Source organism: Salvelinus fontinalis, chromosome 31 (genome assembly GCF_029448725.1).
Source record: "Salvelinus fontinalis isolate EN_2023a chromosome 31, ASM2944872v1, whole genome shotgun sequence".
NCBI lineage: Eukaryota > Metazoa > Chordata > Actinopteri > Salmoniformes > Salmonidae > Salvelinus > Salvelinus fontinalis.
This window is the reverse complement of record NC_074695.1, coordinates 42,128,364-42,152,330: the sequence shown is the minus strand read 5'-3', so window position 1 is coordinate 42,152,330 and position 23,967 is coordinate 42,128,364. Positions and strand designations below refer to the sequence as shown.

Here is a 23,967-nt window from a genome sequence, read left to right as displayed (position 1 = left end):
AGGAAGAGGAAGGGGGAGGACGTTAAGGATACAGAGGAGGAAGAGGAAGGGGGAGGACGTTAAGGATACAGAGGAGGAAGAGGAAGGGGGAGGACGTTAAGGATACAGAGGAGGAAGAGGAAGGGGGAGGACGTTAAGGATACAGAGAAGGAAGAGGAAGGGGGTGACGTTAAGGATACAGAGAGGAAGAGGAAGGGGGAGGACTTTAAGGATACAGAGAAGGAAGAGGAAGGGGGGTGACGTTAAGGATACAGAGAAGGAAGAGTAAGGGGGTGACGTTAAGGATACAGAGAAGGAAGAGGAAGGGGGAGGACGTTAAGGATACAGAGAAGGAAGAGGAAGGGGGAGGACGTTAAGGATACAGAGAAGGAAGAGGAAGGGGGTGACGTTAAGGATACAGAGAGGAAGAGGAAGGGGGAGGACTTTAAGGATACAGAGAAGGAAGAGGAAGGGGGAGGACGTTAAGGATACAGAGAAGGAAGAGGAAGGGGGAGGACTTTAAGGATACAGAGAATGAAGAGGAAGGGGGAGGACGTTAAGGATACAGAGGAGGAAGAGGAAGGGGGAGATGTTAAGGATACAGAGGAGGAAGAGGAAGGGGGAGGACGTTAAGGATACAGAGAAGGAAGGGGGAGGACGTTAAGGATACAGAGAAGGAAGAGGAAGGGGGAGATGTTAAGGATACAGAGAAGGAAGAGGAAGGGGGGGACGTTAAGGATACAGAGAAGGAAGAGGAAGGGGGAGGACTTTAAGGATACAGAGAAGGAAGAGGAAGGGGGAGGACTTTAAGGATACAGAGAGGGAAGAGGAAGGGGGAGATGTTAAGGATACAGAGAAGGAAGAGGAAGGGGGGGACGTTAAGGATACAGAGAAGCAAGAGGAAGGGGGAGGACGTTAAGGATACAGAGAGGGAAGAGGAAGGGGGAGATGTTAAGGATACAGAGAAGGAAGAGGAAGGGGGGGACGTTAAGGATACAGAGAAGCAAGAGGAAGGGGGAGGACGTTAAGGATACAGAAAAGGAAGAAGAAGGGGGGGGACGTTAAGGATACAGAGAAGGAAGAGGAAGGGGGAGATGTTAAGGATACAGAGAGGAAGAGGAAGGGGGAGATGTTAAGGATACAGAGGAGGAAGAGGAAGGGGGAGGACGTTAAGGATACAGAGGAGGAAGAGGAAGGGGGAGGACGTTAAGGATACAGAGAAGGAAGAGGAAGGGGGAAATGTTAAGGATACAGAGGAGGAAGGGGGAGGACTTTAAGGATACAGAGAAGGAAGAGGAAGGGGGAGATGTTAAGGATACAGAGAAGGAAGTAGGGGGAGGACTTTAAGGATACAGAGAAGGAAGAGGAAGGGGGGGACGTTAAGGATACAGAGAAGGAAGAGGAAGGGGGAGGACGTTAAGGGTACAGAGGAGGAAGAGGAAGGGGGAGGACGTTAAGGATACAGAGGAGGAAGAGGAAGGGGGGGACGTTAAGGATACAGAGAAGGAAGAGGAAGGGGGTGACGTTAAGGATACACAGAAGGAAGAGGAAGGGGGGGACGTTAAGGATACAGAGAAGGAAGAGGAAGGGGGAGATGTTAAGGAAACAGAGGAGGAAGAGGAAGGGGGAGGACGTTAAGGATACAGAGAAGGAAGAGGAAGGGGGGGACGTTAAGGATACAGAGAAGGAAGAGGAAGGGGGAGATGTTAAGGAAACAGAGGAGGAAGAGGAAGGGGGAGGACGTTAAGGATACAGAGAAGGAAGAGGAAGGGGGAGATGTTAAGGATACAGAGAAGGAAGAGGAAGGGGGAGGACGTTAAGGATACAGAGAGGGAAGAGGAAGGGGGAGGACGTTAAGGATACAGAGAAGGAAGAGGAAGGGGAGGACGTTAAGGATACAGAGAAGGAAGAGGAAGGGGGAGGACTTTAAGGATACAGAGAAGGAAGGGGGAGGACTTTAAGGATACAGAGAAGGAAGGGGGAGGACTTTAAGGATACAGAGAAGGAAGAGGAAGGGGGAGGACTTTAAGGATACAGAGAAGGAAGAGGAAGGGGGAGGACTTTAAGGATACACTGAGCGAGGGAGGAGAGTATGGGACGACTAAAAGAAGACAGGGTGTGTAAGGCCTAAATGTTAGAAGGGTATGAGCTAGAGGAAGGACTGAAAAGATACTGATACCAAACATAGAAGAGTGTATGTAGGCCTACACTTTTCTATTGGGTTAAGAATGTAAACGAGTGTGTTTGACAACTGCGACTACAGTCTTCTCTTCAATACATGTTTGTATGAAAGGAACTGAAAAGATTGAACATTTTGGGTGGAATCACTGATAAAGTGAATGGCATGCACTGTCAATAACTCCATGAACCGTACTAGCTGTGTTTTACACTATGGGCATTATTGAGGAAGAGATTAGGGTCCTGAGGCCTAAAAATCCCTAACTGTCTATCCAGTCGAAAACATTAGCCCAGACCCTAGGTAATAGCCTACCCTAACCCTACATCTCTACTAGCTGTGAAAAGATTTCCTGTTTTGCCTCAAATAAATAATAATACTAATAATAAAGTAAAACATGGAAATATGTTGCATCGATAGTATGGGAAGTTTTGTTTTCTACGTCTCGTGGTTCTTTGTTAGCCTCCCTGAAGAAACACCCTACGCCTGCTCCCTTCTACACCTAGAATGTACATTTCATCCCCAGGTGTATATGCCTACGCCTAACTGTTGCAACTGGCCCCCAGTGGCTAGCTGTAAATGACTATAGCCCACAGTGATACAGTGGCTGGTACGCCTAGACACTCTTTCTCCAGGCGAGCCCAAGGGTGCAATTTCACACTTCCTGTTGTGGATTGAAAAGTATTAGATTGGTGTGTTAGTATTGCCTGAAGAGGGAGTTTCTACCATTGTTAAATATTTGACAGTAAGTTTACAAGGGCACACCTCAGGCCAAAAAACATGATTCCCCCTTCCCCTATCTTAGAAAAGACAGTGTGGGGGTGGATTGTAGATTTGATTAAATATTCTGTCGAAATTATTCATCCGATTTGAATCTCAAAATTGTTATTCGAAGACAGACCTTTATTGAATAGGGTGCCGTTTCAGACACAGCCTGTGTCTTTTGGCCTATCTATTAAAGACAGCCAGGGATCAGGGAGGAAGAGCAGAGTGGCTATCTGTAGTATGGATGAAATGAGGCAGACACCTTGGTGTGATGGTGATTAATGGACTCTACAGTATGTAACAGAATATCTGCTGCTGCACTCTGTAATGAGATCATAGTATTAAAGAAACCGCAGTGAACTGAGAGAATAGGACTTTTCCCCATTGGAATTGGAGCTGAATTCAGCATTTAAGCCCCTAAGTCATTTGATATGGTGTTTCTGGATGCATTGTGTGTGTTCCACTTTGGGACGATGCTTGGTGATTCCAGTAAAGAACCAGTGAATAACCGCAGAGCATTTTGCGGATATCTGTAAGTCTGCAAATTGTCTGACTAGCTAGCCTGCAGTTGTTGTGTACTTTTATTCATTTGTGCGTTTTGTGCAAAGAAAGCCTAAACATCATTCTGTGTGTATAGTAGGTCTCGCCAGTCTTGCCAAAGGTGATGATTGAAAGCTGTAATGAGTTGAGTCATGTATTCTATGGAAATAGCTGGCAGTTCTTTTCACTGAGGACTGTGAGAGAGTGTGTGGTCTCGAGTTTAATGAGAAGGGGTTTGTGGTTACAGCATCACCACTTCCTCCCCTAGCAGACTTCTTTCCCCTGAAGGAAGTCAGTCAGGGAGAGATGGAGAGATGGAGACACAGTGAGCAGCAGCACTCCTCTTGATAGACAGAGAGAGACAGAGAGAGACAGAGAGAGCGCGAAAGATGAAAAATAGAAGACCTAATTAGTCCAGAAGAGGGATGTGTCTTAAGCAGTGTCCCCCCCCCCCCCCCCCCCAAAAAAAAAAAAACCACAGAGTGAGTGCAGCAACGGCGAGGCTTAGTGCTAAATCCCACTGCAGGCACGGTGTGCACTGGCCCACCAAGCGTAATGAGCATGAGAGGCTGCGTATTAAACATTCTCAAAATCCTAATGACATGCCTTCGAGGAGAGTGACCACGCTATATTTCAGTGACCCAGATTGAGATCATCTTTCTGCTGAATATTTTATGCGGAACTAAAAATGTTAACAAATTCTATTTACCATAGCCAAGAGATGTGTGGTAACGCAATGGGGTCTGTGTGGGTGCGTGCGTGTGTGTGTGTGGGAGGGTGAGTAGGTGAGGTAGAGATTTGGAGTGTCACAGGGAGAGGATACGATCTCTCGCCGATATGATTTTCACGTTGTCTCTTGGGAATTGTGTCCATGTTAGGTTGACAAGTTGACAAAATTCTGGTCTAGGGAAACCGCCCCATACAGCATATTCTGATATGGAAATCCTGCCTATATCAACAAGTGCCTCTACCTTCTCTCATTTTCCCCCCCTGAATCCAATCTGTATCAATATGCAGTGGGAGAGAAAAGCGATATGGACACTCGGCAGTCTGTTCCCAGAAGGCATTGGAGCAGGAAAATATTTACTTTATGCACACAATTAAAGCAGCGGTAAGCGTCTGGGGAATTAGTCTCCGTGCTTTCTGCATTAGGTGTCAGTAAGAGTGAGAATCCACCGTTCTGCGTCACAGACTGTGTGGCAACACACGTGCACATAGCAGGATAAACAACCGTCTTATCAGTGTAGATGTTTAACTACCCCAGCATTCTCCTCAATGGATAGCAGTCAGTAGCTAGGCTTCCATCCGATTGGCGACCAGATTTCATGCAAATGTTCTAAAATCTGCATGAGTAAAATATGCGCGTTTTTCCTACCAGTGTGACTTGTTGCGGATGAAAGAAAAGAACAGCGCGAGATGACTTGGTGCACATCAAATGTACTTTTCCCCTGAAGTTTTCATTTAAAGTGTGTTTCCATCGCATTTTCAACTCTACTGATAGTTTTGTCACATGAACTGTTGAGTTAAATCGCCAACGTGCCCACTCTGGTCTTGACAGATGTGCTCTAGTCAACAGCTGACAGATACAGTGCGGGTATGGCTGTACGAGTAGGCGAGTCTACATGATGAGATTATTATGGATGAGAGCGAGAATATTTGTATTTGTCAAACGCCAGTCATTCATTGATCGTCATGTCACCAGAATAAGACCCTCTGTATTTATTGGAAAGTAGCATCAAGATCACTGTACAATTTCACCACTCAGAAGTCATTGTAGCCTAATTTAACTGCATGGTTTCCCAAGTTGTAGTGGGAGGACCACACACCATATCATCACGTGACTCCCAAGTTTACTTTGATATAATGGTTATTTTACCAATATTTGCACATAAAGGTGTTTCCACTGCCATTTCTCACATAATACGTTTTACTGACACAAAAAGATCCCGCCATGTTGAACGAACAAATTATCTGCCGGCTTTTATAAAATTGTACCGAAACTTCCTGTTTCCATCACAACTTTCGTCAAAATATAAATATACGGTATGAATTACTCGCATATAAACTGTAACAGACTGCATTTTTGTTTTCCGTTGCAAACCGTTTTGCTACAGTGTGCCCTAATGAACAAGACCCAGAGTGAGGTCCTGAGCAGCAGCAGAAGAAGAGGATAGTCTCTGGAGCTAACGGGATTTTTCTCTCCGTCCTGTCTTACTGTTCAGCCCCTCTCTCTTCTCATCTCCCCTCCCGGGAAACCACAACAAGTCATCCTCGCAAATAGGTCAGTCAAGTCCTCTGCTTGGCTGGGGCAGACAGCAAATGGCCACGGACAGTCAGGAAGAGCTTCCCTACCTCAGGCTCTTAATAGTAGATCAGTCAGTGCAGTCACAAACAGTCACACAAGTCGGCCCGACAGGGCGTCACCGTTGAAGTCCCAGATCAGCTCTGAGGGATCATCTATCCTTGGACACGCCAGGGCGAGGTTAGGGCTAGGTGCTCTCCAGGGCAGCCAGGGCTTTAGTGAAAAGCCCAGAGGTCGTTGATAAGTGCAGTTTAAAGTAACGCTAGGCTAAGCGGCTTTGAGATCGAGGAATCACCGTCGGAGGATGTTGTCCCCGTAGAGCGGTGTTGAGCGCCAGAACCACACCCACCAGTCCCCCTGCAACCATTTTACTCACATATGCGCATAAATATTTTTGCTGTGCGACCTAGAATTGTAATTTAGGAGCACCAGTGCGCCTAGGGAAAAAATCACCCAGATGATAATTGTTGCAATGATTACTTCACTGTGCCACAGCCCCTGAGTGCCATGGAGAATACACCGAGCGCAGATTTAAAAGCGCCACGCTTGCGCCATTACTACAAAGAAAACGGCTTGCTACCTCAAAGTATTTTTCAGTGGGCTCCGCCTTTTCGTTGTGTGCTCCTACATTTTTCAACTGTATCAAAGGTCAGTGTGGAGCCCTGCTTTTGTGCCGTCTCACCCTTGCTGCGGTACTTCTCAGAGAAGTTTATGGAAGTTGTTTTCGAAGGCCTTCCCCGTGGTTCAACTGCATGGTGAAATACCCTACATGCACCAGTGAGCGAGCAGGTACTGCAGTGGAGGTCAACGCTGTACTGACTGAGTCCTCTATCATTCCTAATGATCTTGTCTAGGAGTCTTTAACATGTTTAACCCGTCATTGCAATACCGCCATGGCTCTGAAAGCAAATGCTTTGCTTCCGTAGCGCTGCAGTAGTGCTCTAGACCTTTGGGAGGAAGCAGACAGCAGAGAGGTGGAAGACTGGGTAGGTGGACAATTCTAATTTAGATATGACTCATCACACGCACACACCTCATTGTGAGGAGGGGGCGGGAATGTGGGCTCTTTAAATAGAGCCACGTTGAGTCATGCGGTAATTGGCCTGGTGGACACTACAGGTTGGTATGTGTGTGTGCACGTGCATGCGCGTGTGTGTGCACGTGCATGCGTGTGTGTGTGTTAGTTTTTCTGTGTGCATGCTTGTGTGTGTATGATCAGCTCTTTCAGCACAGGCATAGAGAATGTGAAATATTCTGTAGCAGAAATACTCTGTAGCAGAAAATCATATGTAGCAGAAAATACTCTGTAGCAGTATTGAAGGAGTATGTTTACTGTACTCCGGCTCTGTTGTCCAAGGCACTGTTCTCTGTGGAGGTCTCAAGCATTCAAGTGTTCAGTCTCTCTCTCATCCTGACTGCTGTTGACTGAGAAGTCCACATTCCCTCTAGGGTTCTCCTTCCTTCAATAATCCATTCTGTTGAAGGTTTGTGAGGGGAGGGGTGAAATAAGCATGGGGAAACCCATCGTCAAGCCCATCGTCAAGCCCATGAACGCTCTAGCGATAATTCTGTCCATCGTATAGTTCAATTGGAGCTTTATCCCCAAACTGAACATTGACTGAGGGGAAGGCCTCGAAGTGCAGTAGGATTTTCTATTTTTCTTAGTTTTGCTGTATTCTAAGTATTCCTCGTTTTACAATACAGTACACCAGTACCAGGCCAGTCAAATCTATTCTGTGTGTGTGGATTCTTTAGCACAGAGATGAGGACGAAAGAGAGGCCTCTTGGGTTCAGGTTGTGAGAAAAAAAAAAATATGGCACTCTGGTATTGAATCTCCTGCATGTGAGTGAATGCTTTTAGCTGGGAAATATTTGGTATCTGCAGGCAGAAAAGGCATTTGCTTGGTTCCCCCAACCCCCTCTCTCTCTCCTTCCCTCCCCCTTCTGCTTGCAATTTGTCTCTCCTCCTTTGTCCAGCCTCTGCTCTCTCTCCATCTCCATCTCCCTACCCTCTTTCCCACACTCTTTCCCTTTCTCACTCACTCTCTTCTCCCCATTTGCAAAAGGAAGATGGTTCCTTTAACACCACACATGTTCCTCTCAGGCCCTTCCCCCAGCCCTCTGAGTCCACCCCCATCCTCTGCCTTTCCCTCTCTCTCTCTCTGCTTTTTTGCTCTCCCTCTCTTTCCCTCTCCTCTGCTTTGAAGCTGCAGTTTTAGTCCAAAAGGAGCGGCCCGTTGTTGCCACCCCACCCTCTCCTGATCTCCTCTCCTCTCTGTGGCCATTCTGTTCTGTTCTGGCCAGATGCCACTCTTCCAGGGCGTGTGCGTCTTGTCGAGACTGATACACTTAAGAACACTAACTAGACTGGCTGCCAGCCTCCTACACCCTTTGTGTTCCAGTCTTAGTTCGGTCTTGGGCTGCTTCTGACACACTAATGGGTGACCTAACACACTACAGGGAAATGCCTTTATCATGGTGCCTCCCGCCCATTCCTCCTCAGAAAGCTATTTCCTTCCAGATTTTCCCCCTCCATGAATATTGGAAATCATTCAGTCTGGGAAAGATGACAACCAAATGCACCAAATGAATGGCTGTGTGGCTCTAAAGAGAGGGGGGCCTGGGGTACTATTGTAACCTATCTGTGTGTGTGGATTCTTCTCCCCGCTCTCCTTTTTTCAGGCGCATACATGATGCAATATTCATTTGCTTTGGATCAGAGGAAAGAAAGATGTAAAGCACGGTAGCGACTAGTTAGTGTGTTAGATAGTTATGGGCAATCTAGTATTCTTTCTCTTCCTTGCTTCTCTTCTCCTCCCCTCGTCTTCCCCTGGGGAGAGCGACACTACAGATGCAACAGTAGATCAGTGGGCCTGAGTGACGGGAGAGAAGCAGGAGAATGGCTGATGAGTCATTAAACATTGGGGGTTTTCTGTAGATCAGCAGATATCCAGCAGGTTCTTTATAGATCATCTATAGGTGGCTCCCATTTGGTTTAGAAAACCAGCATGTCAATATAAGACACTATAATATACTTGGGGACTCAAACATTACAACAGTTTTTACAGTGGACGTGGTATTTTGCTAGAATAGGCCCAATTGCATAGGCTAATTACTACATCCCTATTTGTCCCATACCCTATACCTCAGAATAGAACATTTAATGTTTCTTATTTTTGTTTGATACATTTTTGCAGATTAGCGTTGATATGGCACTTGGTTTATTAATATGTTTACTTCATCGGCCTGCTCCAGCCCATGTTATTCAACACACTACAATATGAGTAAAGAGATACAGACGTAAACTGTATTGAGCTGAATAAGCTCTCTCTCTTTATCTCTCTCTCTCGCCCTCTCTCTCTCAGTGAGCGAAGTGAGGGAGGCATGGGACTGCAGAGCGTGTGATTTGTCATCCGCTCCTCCTCTCCCTCCTCTCTTCCTCTGCATTGGCGTCCATTCCTCCTTTCACAAGGCCATTAAATGGGCTTTTTGTCTCTCCCCTTTTAAAGCGTACAATCATATCTATTCAGTAGGGAGACCTAGTCTAGCCTATCCCCCTGTTCTCTTCTGTTTGCTGCTGCCTGCCTGCTCCCCATCCAGGCCCCAACCTAGGCCTGGGACTCTGGTAGCTATCGAGCCTGCCGGCCGTGCTTTAACGCTATTCCCACTGGGGCAGGATCCAGAGAGAGAGAGAGAGAGAGAGAGAGAGAGAGAGAGAGAGAGAGAGAGAGAAACACACAGAGAGAGAGAGAGACAAAGAGAGAGACCCCAAAGAGAGAGACAGAGAGACCCATAGAGACACAGACAGAGAGAGACATAGAGACAGAGCGAAAGAGAACAAGAGATACACACAGAGAGAGACACAGAAAAGGAGAGACAGAGAGAGTGAGACAGAGACACAGAGACAGAGACACAGAGAGAGAGAGACAGAGAGACAGACCGAGAGAGAGAGAGACAGACAGAGAGAGACACAGAGAGAGACACAGATTGATGGAAAGCGGTGTTGGGGGAAGGCATATGACATTATAAAATCAAGGAACACAAACCACAAGTGTGCAGTTAAAATTGGCAATAAACACACAGATGTCTTTCCTTGGGGCTATGGGGTGAGGCAGGGATGCAGCTTGAGCCGCACCCTCTTTAACATATATATCAATGAAATGGCGAGGGCACTAGAACAGACTCAGAAATCAAATGTCTACTGTTTGCAGATGGTCTCATGCTTCTGTCCCCAACTGGGGAGGGCCTACAGCAGCACCTAGATCTTCTGCACAGATTCTGTCTGACTTGGGCCCGACAGACTCTGCATGCAGAATTATGCAAAAATATACTTTGTGTACAATTCAAAACCCCAAACAATGCATGCAGAGCAGAATTAGGTCTATAGTTATCAAAGTCCTGAAAAGAGCTGTTAAACTCTACAACCACCTAAAAGGAAGCGATGCCCACACATTCCACCACAAAGCCCTCGCCTACAGAGAGATGAACCTAGAGAAGATTCCCCTCAGCCAGATGGGTCTGGGGCTATGTTCACAAACAGACCCCACAGACCCACAGGACAGAAACACATTTAGACCCAACAAATTGACAAAGCAAAAAGAGAACTATTTGGCACTGGACAGAATCAACCAACTAACAGAGCAAACTAGAATGCTATCTGAGACACATATTTCCCACAGATCACACAAACCCACAAAGAATTTGAAAACAAATCAAACATTGATAAACTCCCATATCGGTCAGGCGAAATAACGCAGTGTGCAATCACAGCAGCACGATCTGTGGCCCGTTGCCATGAGAAAAGGGCAACCAGTGGAGCACAAACAACATTGTAAATACCACCTAGATGCATCTGTTTATTTATCTTCCCTTTCTTACTTCAACTATTTGCACATTGTTACAACACTGGACTAAGCCAATAATAGAACGTTTGAAATGTCTATATTCTTTTGAAACTTTTGTCAGTGTAATGTTTACTGTTTATTTCCCTTTTGTTTATTGTCTATTCCATTTGCTTTGACAATGTAAACATACGTTTCCCATGCCAAGGAAGCCCTTTTGAATTGAATTGAGACACAGAGAGAGACGAGAGAGAGAAAGAGAGACCTTAACTTTCATTTTTCTCATCCAGTTATTATTAAGAGGAGAAAAGGCCAGCAGAGAGAGTACCCTGCAGTCACTCAGTCAGTCAATTCTCCCTACTGTTTCAGCCTCCCTCCATGCTGCTGGCATGATTGTTTACTACTCAGTGCTCGTCATCGTATCCGATTATGAGTTGACTGGCTGCCCAGATTCCGCATTTGCAGTATTTTGCAAGCAGCTCAACTGTGTAATGCCGTGCAGTGTTTTATGGTATTATTGTCCGGAATCCTAATAATTGTTGTGACTGTAGTGATTATTTCTATCTTTTGTGGTTTCCTGAATAGCCATTGTTGTTCCTTTTTGTCCCTAAGAAGTCATGTTGAGCGTACGTGTGCTGTTGGTGTGGGTGATACTGTAACACTAAATGGTTGACACTTGGATGTGTCGTGTTCTAAGGCAACCGGGCAGACGGACACACTGTCCTCCCCTGTGGCTTTGTGCCTCTCCGTGATCCGTCCTCCCTCAAAACATGACCCGGCCAATGCTGCCACTGTCTGTGTGTCACCCAGAACAATGAGAGGCTTTCTCCCGACCCGGTCCCTCCAAGGCTCGTTTCACTGACACCCAAAGAACGGGCCATCCACCGCCTGCCAGACCTCCAGGAGAACAGAGAGGCTGGGCTTTTGTTCCCTCTTTCGAGGAGACTGTTGTTCCCCCCTGCTGAACTGTATTGTAGGCATAGCTCCTGCTACGTCATGTTCCCTATCGCGGTGGAGGCAGAGCTGAGGCTGAGGCCCCTAGCTGTGGTGGTCCTGAGAGTGAGGTATTAAGGCTATAGGGAGAGGGCTCCACGGTAGAGCTGCACGAGGGGCCCTACTGAGTCTGGAGGGAAAGGGCTTCACAGTGGAGCTGCGCAACGGGACCTACCCCCTGTACTGCAGGATGCCAATTAGGAAGACCCAAGGAGGAGGAAAACTGCGGAGCTTTGCAAGCCCCATTCTTCAAAGACAAGACGCCTCAGTGGTGTGAAGGAGAAGTGAGGAGAAGGGTGTGTGTGTGAGGACTTTCCCTTTATTAAAGATGCTGTTGGGAGATGATGATGAAGAGCCTTCCTCTAATTATGTGTCTCTGTGGCTTTTAACTCCAAACTGATGATGGGCCCTTTAACTTTCAATCAATCTGATTACACTCCCTGTGATCACATTCAGCGGCAAATAGTTAAATAGAATCAACTGTAGTGTTGGTTGTGCTATGATATGGTGGCGTGGTGTGTCCAGCGTGTTTGCCTGCATGTGTGTGACTGCGTGCCCGCATGCTTAAGTGTGTGTGTGTGTAACATGTGCCGTACCATGTACATGTTAGTGTCCGGTGTGTCTGTGCACACATGGGTCTCTCAGCGCAGTGCGGCTCCTGTTCCCCAGGTGTTACAAGTGAAGATTATTGGCCGTGTCAGGGGGCTGCTGAGACAGTAGAGGACAAACCCTCCTGGTCTGCTCGCCACTCTTCCCCCCTCTTTTCCTCTTTCACTCTTACACTTTCTACCTTACTCCATGTTGTCATCTCTCCCTCTTTTCTTTTTTTGTAAGAATATACACTGCTCAAAAAAATAAAGGGAACACTAAAATAACACATCCTAGATCTGAATGAATGAAATATTCTTATTAAATACTGTGCTGACAACAAAATCACACAAAAATGATAAATGGAAATCAAATTTATCAACCCCATGGAGGTCTGGATTTGGAGTCACACTCAAAATTAAAGTGGAAAACCACACTACAGGCTGATCCAACTTTGATGTAATGTCCTTAAAACAAGTCAAAATGAGGCTCAGCAGTGTCTGTGGCCTCCACGTGCCTGTATGACCTCCCTACAACGCCTGGGCATGCTCCTGATGAGGTGGCGGATGGTCTCCTGAGGGATCTCCTCCCAGACCTGGACTAAAGCATCCGCCAACTCCTGGACAGTCTGTGGTGCAACGTGGCGTTGGTGGATGGAGCGAGACATGATGTCCCCGATGTGCTCAATTGGATTCAGGTCTGGGGAACGGGCAGGCCAGTCCATAGCATCAATGCCTTCCTCTTGCAGGAACTGCTGACACACTACAGCCACATGAGGTCTAGCATTGTCTTGCATTAGGAGGAACCCAGGGCCAACCGCACCAGCATATGGTCTCACAAGGGGTCTGAAGATCTCATCTCGCCCAGACCGCCTTGCTCACCCCCCCATCTCTAGCGCCCGCACCACCCTCCGTGACGTGGCCTCAAACGTCACCATTTTGTTTCTCTCCGTCACCCACGCACTTTCAACGTCTAGATAGTAAAGCGTTTGACTTTTCCATTGAGTAAACGATGGCGGATTGGTTGATTTCCCAGTTTCTAAGTAGACGTTTTTTTTCAAGATGATTGAGGAGAAAAGTATCGTCCGACCCGTCGGGTACCTCACTGCACCCTCATATGCCACGTCTTGTAATATGCAGACAGACGAATTCAAAGTACATTTATATTCTAATACTTCTGACAGCCAACTTTCTAACTCCATAACTTTTGGACTTTATAGCGTTCCCAGAAGGCATGGATTATTGAGTCATTGTTAGTTTTACCCTTAAGACATGACTCTGCCGTTGTGCTGTAGAATTTGTGAATTTTGTCTCGCGTGTAATAAATTGTATACATTATTTTATACTAGATGAAGCGTACATTTTCAGTAAAGGGACATTTTACGAATATAAACTATTGGAACGAAGACTTAAAAAGAACTGATATTGGCACAAGATGGAGGGAATGTTGGAACATAATTAACGAAATTACAGTTAAAGGGAAACGTCACCATTTTTTAAAACTTCATATTCATCATCTCCAGCACCACCCCAACATCAACGTATGTGAAAATGGCACCTTTCTATGTCTTGTATTCAAAAAGATAGAGGAAGGTAAGTGTTTCCAATGACATCATCAGTAGGCCATGCCTACTCATAATTGGTTAAAATCACATGATGCACACTGATGATGTCATTGGAAACACTTTATCTTCCTCTATCTTTTTTCCCACAAAACATAAAGGTGCCATTTTCACATATGTTGATGTTAGGGTGGTGCTGGAGATGATGAATATGAAGTTTTTTTTTTATGGTGACATTTCCCTTTAACTGTAAATGAATTAATTATGTTCCAATATTAATATTAATTATGTCATGAAAATACATTTATTTCCTATTACCAAGTCATTTACAGTTTCGAAACCTTTAGTTTTCCATGTGGACCAATTTATCGGTGAATTCTGAAAAGCTATCCAAGGATTGTTCCATGGGGTTGTGTTTTTAGGGAGTGATTTTGGTTAATGTAGAAAACATTTCATTTTCTTCCATAATGTTATAGTGTTCTTAACTATGAAGTTGTTATTGTTAGCTTTATCCTTTGAAAATATACACACGTAAAAATGTCCATCTTCAGTGTTCGACTTTAGTGCATTTCAGATATATGTCACAAGTAAAAGCCCTGGGTGGCGAGTTGATACAATTCCAAGTCTAAAATGGCTAAAACCACCCTCAGAATGTCTTCAGTGGGGTAATTGGTATTACTGAGAATAAATATGAAAACTTTGGGAGCCATGCCATTCTGCAGCGGTTTATTCTGCCTGTAAGATTCATGGGAAGATTGTTCAATTAAATTACTGTAGATCTGCTTACATATTGTTAAGTAATGGGATAAAGTTTTCTTTCTCTCCTTCATTCTCTCCCTCCCTTTCTCTCTCTCACACACGTCCTTCTGGTCTTTCTCCCTGGTCTCCCTAGTCTCCCTAGTCAGCGTCCCCCTACCTTGTCCTTCTCCCTGTATCGGTGCTCCTTTGTGATGTCCCTCTCCCGCTCTCGCCCCCCTGCTCCCTGCTCCCTGCTCCACACCCTGGGTGGGCCGGGCTTTCAGAGGGGGACAGCTGTCACTGCTGCAGCAAAAGGGGGAGGGGGGCAGAAAAGAGGAGACGATTGCCTGCGCAGGGGAGGGGAAGAGAGATGAGGGGAGGTGGATGGAGGGGGGGGGGGTGGCAGCAGGGAATGGCTTGTTGCTATGGGGATGCCAGGGCCTTGCGCAAGCATGGGGAGCAGCTCGTGCCACTTCTTAGTGGGATAATCCATTGTAATCCCGCAGAGGGGAGTCAGCACGCCCCCCTCACCCTCTCTCATCCACCATTCCCCACACCCGCCTCGGGGAGATTGGAGAAGTGGGAGTGAAGGAATTAGCATCTGTTAATGCTCGTGCTCAGGTCAGCTCCGCTGAGGGGAGAGGGAAAAAAAGCCTCAAGCTGTCAGAACGTACTGGAGCCACTAATGAAAAACGACAGGCCGCCCCATTAGAGCACCCACCCTCCTACCTCTCTCTCCCACCCCTCCCCTGCTCCTCTCCATCCAGCACCCACCTCCTCACTGGGCCCTCCCATCGGCCACCACCGCACCCGTCTAATCAACACCTCAGCTCTGCTAATGACAGAGAAAATCGATTCGTCCGTATTAAAAACCAAGGGGAAAATTGTATAACAGTAATAGGACGAACTGCGGCAAGTGATATTATTTGTCCGGCCGGGTCACATGTCATTAGCAGTGTCTGAAGGAGAGAAGCGAGTCAGCTGAGGTTTGGCTATGGGATGTTCTTTGGTTTTGTAAACACACAGGCTTGACCTGGCACGGGTACAGATGGCACAGGAACCACAGGAGTTACCACTGCCTGGGTTCCAGCCTCTCCCTCTCTTTGCTGTAGCTGGCCCCTGGGGGCCTGTTGTACACACAGGGGTATATTTTTAACACGCACAAGCATGCATGCACACACATATACACAAACACACACACACACACAAACAAACAAACACACTGGTTGTATCACTAACTGGTATGGCAACTGCTCGGCATCCGACCGTAAGGCACTACAGAGGGTAGTGCGTACGGCCAAGTACGCACTACATCCGCCACGCTGATCCTCAACACAGGGGCCCCTCAGGGGTGCGTGCTCAGCCCCCTCCTGTACTCCCTGTTCACTCATGACTGCACGGCCAGGCACGACTCCAACACCATCATTAAATTTGCCAATGACACAACAGTGGTAGGCCTGATCACCGACAACGATGAGACAGCCTATAGGGAGGAGGTCAGAGACCTGGCCGTGTGGTGCCAGGACAACAACCTCTCCCTCAACCTGATCAAGACAAAGGAGAGGATTGTGGACAAAAGGAAAAAGAGGACCGAGCACACCCCCATTCTCATCAACGGGGCTGCAGTGGAGCAGGTTGAGAGCTTCAAGTTCCTTGGTGTCCACATCACCAACAAACTAACATGGTCCAAGCACACCATGATAGTCATGAAGCGGGCATGACAAAACCTATTCCCCCTCAGGAGACTAAAAAGATTTGGCATGGGTCCTCAGATCCTCAAAAGGTTCTACAGCTGTACCATCGAGAGCATCCTGACTGGTTACATCACTGTCTGGTATGGCAACTGCTCGGCCTCCGACCGCAAGGCATTACAGAGGGTAGTGCGAACGGCCCTGTACATCGGTGGGCCAAGCTTTCTGCCATCCAGGACCTCTATACCAGGCGGTGTAAGAGGAAGGCCCTAGAAATTGTCAAATACTCCTGCCACCCTAGCCATGGACTGTTCTCTCTGCTATCACGCGGCAAGCAGTACCGGAGCGCCAAGTCTAGGTCTAAGAGGCTTCTAAACAGCTTCTACCCCCAAGCCGTAAGACACTTGAACATCTAGTCAAATGGCTACCCAGACCCCTCTTTTACACTGCTGCTACTCTCTGTTTATAATCTATGCATAGTCACTTTAACTACTTTAACTTTACCTACATGTACATATTACCTCAACTAACCTATGTTTTACTTAACACTTATTACAAAAAAACAAATGTTAACTTCTTAAAGCATTGTTGGTTAAAGGCTTGTAAGTAAGCATTTCACTGTAAGGTCTCTACACCTGTTGTATTCGGCGCATGTGACAAATTAAATTACATTTTATTTTATTTTGATTTGAAAACATATCAGTGTGTACAGTGCATTCGGAAAGTATTCAGGCCCTTTGACTTTTTCCACATTTTGTTATGTTACAGACTTTTTTTTAATGTATTAAATAAATAAAAAATCCTCAACATTCTACACACAATACCCTATAATGACACAGCGAAAAAAGTTTTTAGTCATTTTTGCTAATTTATAAAAGAAAAAACTGAAATACCTTATTTACGTAAGTATTCAGACCCTTTGCTATGAGACTCGATATTGAGCTCAGGTGCATCCTGTTTCCATTGATCATCTTTGAGATGTTTCTTAAACTTGATTTCAGTCCACCTGTGGTAAATTCAATTGATTGGACATGATTTCGAAATGCACACACCTGTGTATTTAAGGTCCCACAGTTGACAGTGCATGTCAGAGCAAAAACCAAGCCATGAGGTCGCACATGACAGCACGCTTGGAGTTTGCCAAAAGGCACCTGAAGACTCTCAGACCATGAGAAACAAGATTCTCTGGTCTGTTGAAACCAAGATTGAACACTTTGGCCTGAATGCCAAGCGTCACATCTGGAGGAAACCTGGCACCATCCCTACGGTGAAGCATGGTGGTGGCAGGATCATGTTGTTGGGATGTTTTTCAGCAGCAGGGACTGTGAGACTAGTCAGGATCAAGGCAAAGATGAACAGAGCAAAGTACAGAGAGATCTTTAATGAAAACCTGCTCCAGAGCGCTCAGGACCTCAGATTTGGTCAAAGGTTCAGCTTTCAACAGTACAACGACCCTAAGCACAGAGCCATAACAACACAAGGAGTGGCTTCGGGACAAGTCTCTGAATATCCTTGAGTGGCCCAGTCAGAGCCCGGACTTGATCCCGATCTAACATCTCTGGAGAGACCTGAAAATAGCTGTGCAGCAACGCTCCCCATCCAACCTGACAGAGCTTGAGAGGATCTACAGAGAAGAATGGGAGAAACTCCTCAAATACAGGTGTACCAAGCTTGTAGCGTCATACCCAAGAAGACTCGAAGCTGTAATCGCTGCCAAAGGTGCTTCAACAGAGTACTGCGTAAAGGGTCTGAATACTTCTGTAAATGTGATATTTCAGCTTTTAATTTTTTATAAATTAGCAAAAACTTCTAAAAACCTGTTTTTGCTTTGTCATTATGGAGTATTGTGTGTAGATTGATGACGAAATGTTTTTTTTTTTAATCAATTTAGAATAAAGCCGTAACCTAACAAAATTTGGAAGAATTCAAGAGGTCTGAATAATTTCTGAAGACACTGTATACATCAAAAACCCAAACTGTCTGCTCGGAGAAGTACCACACGCACACACACAACACAACACATGCATACAAGCTGAAACAGACAATGTAGCCCATAGATACATATGTGTGCTTTCCCTGGCCCTGGCTGAATGAAGGCGTTTGTGCGATTGGTCGTGCTTTTGTCACAGGGCTCTACCATGTGACCATCCTCAACCACTGAAGTCACATGGTCCCTTAGGGGCCAGGCAGACCGCTGCTGTGATCCCTGCGCAATAGATTGACCTGACCTTCCTCTTCAGTGACCCCTCCTGCACACGTCTCTACTCTCCTTTCTACACTCTCGTCTCTCTCAATTCATATCAAGGGGCTTTATTGGCATGGGAAACGTGTTAACATTGCCAAAGCAAGTGAGGTAGATAATATACAAAGTGAAATAAACAATAAAAATTAACAGTAAACATTACACATACAGAAGTTTCAAAACAATAAAGACATTACAAATGTCATATTATATATATATATATATATATATATATATATATATATATATATATATATATATATATATATATATATATATATACAGTGTTGTAACAATGTACAAATGGTTAAAGTACACAAGGGAAAATAAATAAGCATAAATATGGGTTGTATTTACAATGGTGTTTGTTCTTCACTGGTTGCCCTTTTCTTGTGGCAACAGGTCACAAATCTTGCTGCTGTGATGGCACACTGTGGAATTTCACCCAGTAGATATGGGAGTTTATCAAAATTGGATTTGTTTTCGAATTCTTTGTGGATCTGTGTAATCTGAGGGAAATATGTCTCTCTAATATGGTCATACATTGGGCAGGAGGTTAGGAAGTGCAGCTCAGTTTCCACCTCATTTTGTGGGCAATGAGCACATAGCCTGTCTTCTCTTGAGAGCCATGTCTGCCTACGGCGGCCTTTCTCAATAACAAGGCTATGCTCACTGAGTCTGTACATAGTCAAAGCTTTCCTTAAGTTTGGGTCAGTCACAGTGGTCAGGTATTCTGCCACTGTGTACTCTCTGTTTAGGGCCAAATAGCATTCTAGTTTGCTCTGTTTTTTTGTTGATTCTTTCCAATGTGTCAAGTAATTATCTTTTAGTTTTCTCATGATTTGGTTGGGTCTAATTGTGCTGTTGTCCTGGGGCTCTGTGGAGTGTGTTTGTGAACAGAGCCCCAGGACCAGCTTGCATAGGGGACTCTTCTCCAGGTTCATCTCTCTATAGGTGATGGCTTTGTTATGGAAGGTTTGGGAATCGCTTCCTTTTAGGTGGTTGTAGAATTTAACGTCTCTTTTCTGGATTTTGATAATTAGTAGGTATCGGCCTAATTCTGCTCTGCGTGCATTATTTGGTGTTCTATGTTGTACACGGAGGATATTTTAGCAGAATTCTGCATGCAGTCTCAATTTGGTGTTTGTCCCATTTTGTGAAGTCTTGGTTGGTGAGCGGACCCCAGACCTCACAACCATTAAGGGCAATGGGCTCTATGACTGATTCAAGTATTTCTAGCCAGATCCTAATTGGTATGTTGAAATTTATGTTCCTTTTGATGGCATAGAATTCCCTTCTTGCCTTGTCTCTCAGATCGTATCACAGCTTTGTGGAAGTTACCTGTGGCGCTGATGTTTAGGCCAAGGTATGTTTAGTTTTTTGTGTGCTCTAGGGCAACAGTGTCTATATGGAATTTGTGGTCTCTCTCTTTCTCTCTCTCTGTACTCAACTATCTGCACTCTCCTTTCTTTCTCTCTCCCTCCCTTTCTTTCACTTCTTCTCTATATTTCTCCCTCTCTCACTCTCAATTACTCCCTCTCTCTTTCTCTCCACTAGCCTTTACTCTGTGCTCAAACACTTTCTTTTGATGAATCTCTCATAGCTACACAATACCCTGTTCCCACGCTCTCCCTCTGCCTTTATGACAGGCGGCTTAGCCTTTTAACAAATGTCAAACGTTAGGATGCCTTTTTACAAGGGTCTTATCACTGCAGGGCTCTGCGATGCGACCATTTTACTCGCATTTGCACCTAAATATTTTGTTGTGCAACCTGGGATTTTAATTTAGGAGCACTAGTGCGCCTAGAAAACTTAAGGATTCTAGCTTTATTACCTCAAATATTTTTTGTTGTGCTCCTAAATGTCTTTGTGAGCGACTATGTTAACCCTGTAAAAAAAAAAAGGTTAGCATGGAGCCCTGCACCGTCTGTGTGAGAATAAAGGGTATGTAGCGTTGGTTATTATGTAGGCTAGGACTGTGTTGTCGTTGCCATGTCATGCTTCCATCTGTTCAACTCTGAATGTTTTTGCACATGTATGCCAGCAAATTAATGTGCTTTTGTGTGAGCGCATTTGTGTCAGTGGCTCGGGACGCTACTCGCCGCCAGTCTGTGTGCTTGTTTGTACGTGCACTTTACTCTATGGTTACTGGTTTGTGTGTGCGCACGCCCATGCGTATGTATGTGTGGATTCTCCTACATGTCTGTTCGTTCGTGGTGTGTGTGCTCTCCCTCATGGTTGAGCAGTATTTCTTTCTCCCTGTAGCTTCATGCTTTAGTTGCTCTGATGCAGTCGAGCTGATTGAATCGTGGACAGACAGTGTTTTTTGAGGCAGCAACGCGGTGAGTGTCTCTCTCCCTCTGCACAGTGTGGACCGGAGAGCCGCCGCTGCCTGGTTTGTTTCATTTATCACCACATTAAATAAATAATCCCCTTAATTAATGCCAGGTTTTAATCTGCCCGGTTTATTTAAATCAATGTACAAGAGGCCAACTACAATAGAAACATTGATTTACGCACACAGTCCCGGAAAATATAGAATTGTCGCAACAGATTAAATCATATTGATTAAAATGTTTGTCATTTCTGACCAGGTGGGGTTGTGATATATTGCTAACTTTTTGAATAAACGAGTTGTTTCTCTCAGCTCTAACCGCTGTAGGAATGGCGGCATATATCTTCTGTTCAATTAGAAATTGGTAGATTACTGGCAATGAACATTGACCTGATTTAAAAGGCTCACACTGGGATTGTTTGAAGGTGTCCACCTGTCTGAAATGATCAACGCTGCTATAATACTCTCTGGTGTGCGAGAACAGTTGGAGATGAATGTTGGCTGATGTAGCGTCCTCCTCCTCTTCTCTTCCTGTGTCTGTCTGTCTGCTGTAGAGGAGCATGGGTAAAACGTTGATTGACTGTCTCACCCCCACCCTCTCCTGCCCCTGCCTTGGTCCCCTGAGCCTGCCTCTGCCCTGGCGGCTTGAAGGCGCAAAGGCTTTTTAAGCGTGTGTGTGTGTGCCAAGCGCTCGGAGACCTTTTCTTCTAGAAGGCTCAAAGCGCTTTTTAGGTGTGTGTGCTCGTGTGTGAGCGAGCACCTGTCCTTGCATGTACGCGGATGAGACCTTGGCGCTCAGAGACCTTTCCTCTTTTAAACACAACCAGCTCCTTTGTGCCCCTTGGCCTGCTAAACACTCCCATGTATCAAAGTGACATTCAGAATTCACAGGGGCCTGCTGCGCGCCACTGTCACTCCTCAGGATAGGGAGAGCTGAGGATAGGGAGAGCTGAGGAAAGGGAGAGCTGAGCATGGAGGGAAGCAGGGATGGATTTATATTTTTCCAAGCGAGAGAAGCAATGCGATTTTTCATCCCTGCTTTTATCTTCCATTCATATAGAATAGAAACAGATCTATCCCCTAGCCAAAATATGCTGTTCTGATCATATCCCAGAGAGAGAGAGAGAAATGTAGATATTTCTGAGAAGAGGAAAGACACAGGTAGAGCAGAAGAGCAGCGTTTAAAGCAGGGATGCATGAGAAAATCAGCCCAGTCTCAATGAAGACACTGGTTCATCAAAGAGTATTGCTGCGGTTGACACTGTTCTCTCCACTATGTACTCTGTCACCCCCCCCCCCTCTCTCTCTCTCTCCCCCTCCCTATCTCTTTCTCTCTCACCCTCTCCTTCTCTCTCTAGCTCTCTCGCAAACTTTCAAGGAAATTAGCGTAACTTGTTGCTCTGCTGTCCTCTGCTTTTAAAGCCACTTTAGCCTCTGGTGGACAGAAAAGTCAGTGTGTGTTGATACCTAATGGCTGGTTAGATTGGAGCGAAACACTATGGCTATGTGCCAAATGGAAACCTTTTCCCTACATAGTGCACTACTTTTGACCAAGGTCTGTATGGAATAGTGTACGGTGCCCTTTGGGACGCAACCCAATACCCATATCTTATCTGTTGTCTTTTGCCCAGATACCGTGTGTCCTCTTATAGCCTATAGCCTGCTGAAGCTTCCCATGTTATTTCAAGGGCACTCACCGCACTTGCTGTGCCCAGTGTTTGTGGTCCTAGTTGCCTGGTAGTACAGCACATCGATGTACTGCAGCATTGTGTGGAGACTGGAGAGGTGATCATATGTACCGTGCTGTACCTTCAAACAGTGTACATTTTGCCCATGCTGAAGACAAAAACAGCATAGACTAACACTGGCTTCGCTGTGTTTTTGCTGGTCATCAGCCTTCGCTGTGGTTTTGCTGGTGATCAGCCTTCGCTGTGGTTTTGCTGGTGACCAGCCTTCGCTGTGGTTTTGCTGGTGACCAGCCTTCGCTGTGGTTTTGCTGGTGACCAGTCTTCGCTGTGTTTTTGCTGGTGATCAGCCTTCGCTGTGTTTTTGCTGGTGATCAGCCTTCGCTGTGTTTTTGCTAGTGATCAGCCTTCGCTGTGTTTTTGCTGGTGATCAGCCTTCGCTGTGTTTTTGCTGGTGATCAGCCTTCGCTGTGTTTTTGCTGGTGATCAGCCTTCGCTGTGTTTTTTGCTGGTGATCAGCTTTCGCTGTGGTTTTTGCTGGTGATCAGACTTCGCTGTGGTTTTTGCTGGTGATCAGCCTTCGCTGTGGTTTTTGCTGGTGATCAGCCTTCGCTGTGTTTTTGCTGGTGATCAGCCTTCGCTGTGGTTTTTGCTGGTGATCAGCCTTCGCTGTGGTTTTTGCTGGTGATCAGCCTTCGCTGTGGTTTTTGCTGGTGATCAGCCTTCGCTGTGGTTTTTGCTGGTGATCAGCCTTCGCTGTGGTTTTTGCTGGTGATCAGCCTTCGCTGTGGTTTTTGCTGGTGATCAGCCTTCGCTGTGGTTTTTGCTGGTGATCAGCCTTCGCTGTGGTTTTTGCTGGTGATCAGCCTTCGCTGTGGTTTTTGCTGGTGATCAGCCTTCGCTGTGGTTTTTGCTGGTGATCAGCCTTCGCTGTGGTTTTTGCTGGTGATCAGCCTTCGCTGTGGTTTTTGCTGGTGATCAGCCTTCGCTGTGGTTTTTGCTGGTGATCAGCCTTCGCTGTGGTTTTTGCTGGTGATCAGCCTTTGCCGTGTTTTTGCTGGTGATCAGCCTTCGCTGTGGTTTTTGCTGGTGATCAGCCTTCGCTGTGTTTTTGCTGGTGATCAGCCTTCGCTGTGTTTTTGCTGGTGACTTCCAGCCTTTGCTGTGTTTTTGGACCAGCATGGACTAGCTTGGTCACAAGCATACCAGCATCCCCAGCATACATGCATTACCAGCATCCCCAGCATACGCTGGTCACCAGCATACATGCATTACCAGCTCCCCAGCATACGCTGGTCACCACCATACATGCATTACCAGAATCCCCAGCATACGCTGGTCACCACCATACATGCATTACCAGAATCCCCAGCATACGCTGGTCACCACCATACATGCATTACCAGCATCCCCAGCATACGCTGGTCACCACCATACCTGCATTACCAGCATACGCTGGTCACCACCATACATGCATTACCAGCATCCCCAGTATACGCTGGTCACCACCATACATGCATTACCAGCATCC

At 46.0% G+C, this 23,967-nt stretch overlaps 1 protein-coding gene across 5 annotated transcripts in view; it reads left to right on the top strand.

Annotated features, from left to right (window-relative positions):
* The window catches only part of LOC129830288 (nucleolar protein 4-like), a 134,146-nt gene that overhangs the window by 96,439 nt on the left and 13,740 nt on the right, over positions 1-23,967 (top strand). The window lies entirely within an intron of this gene.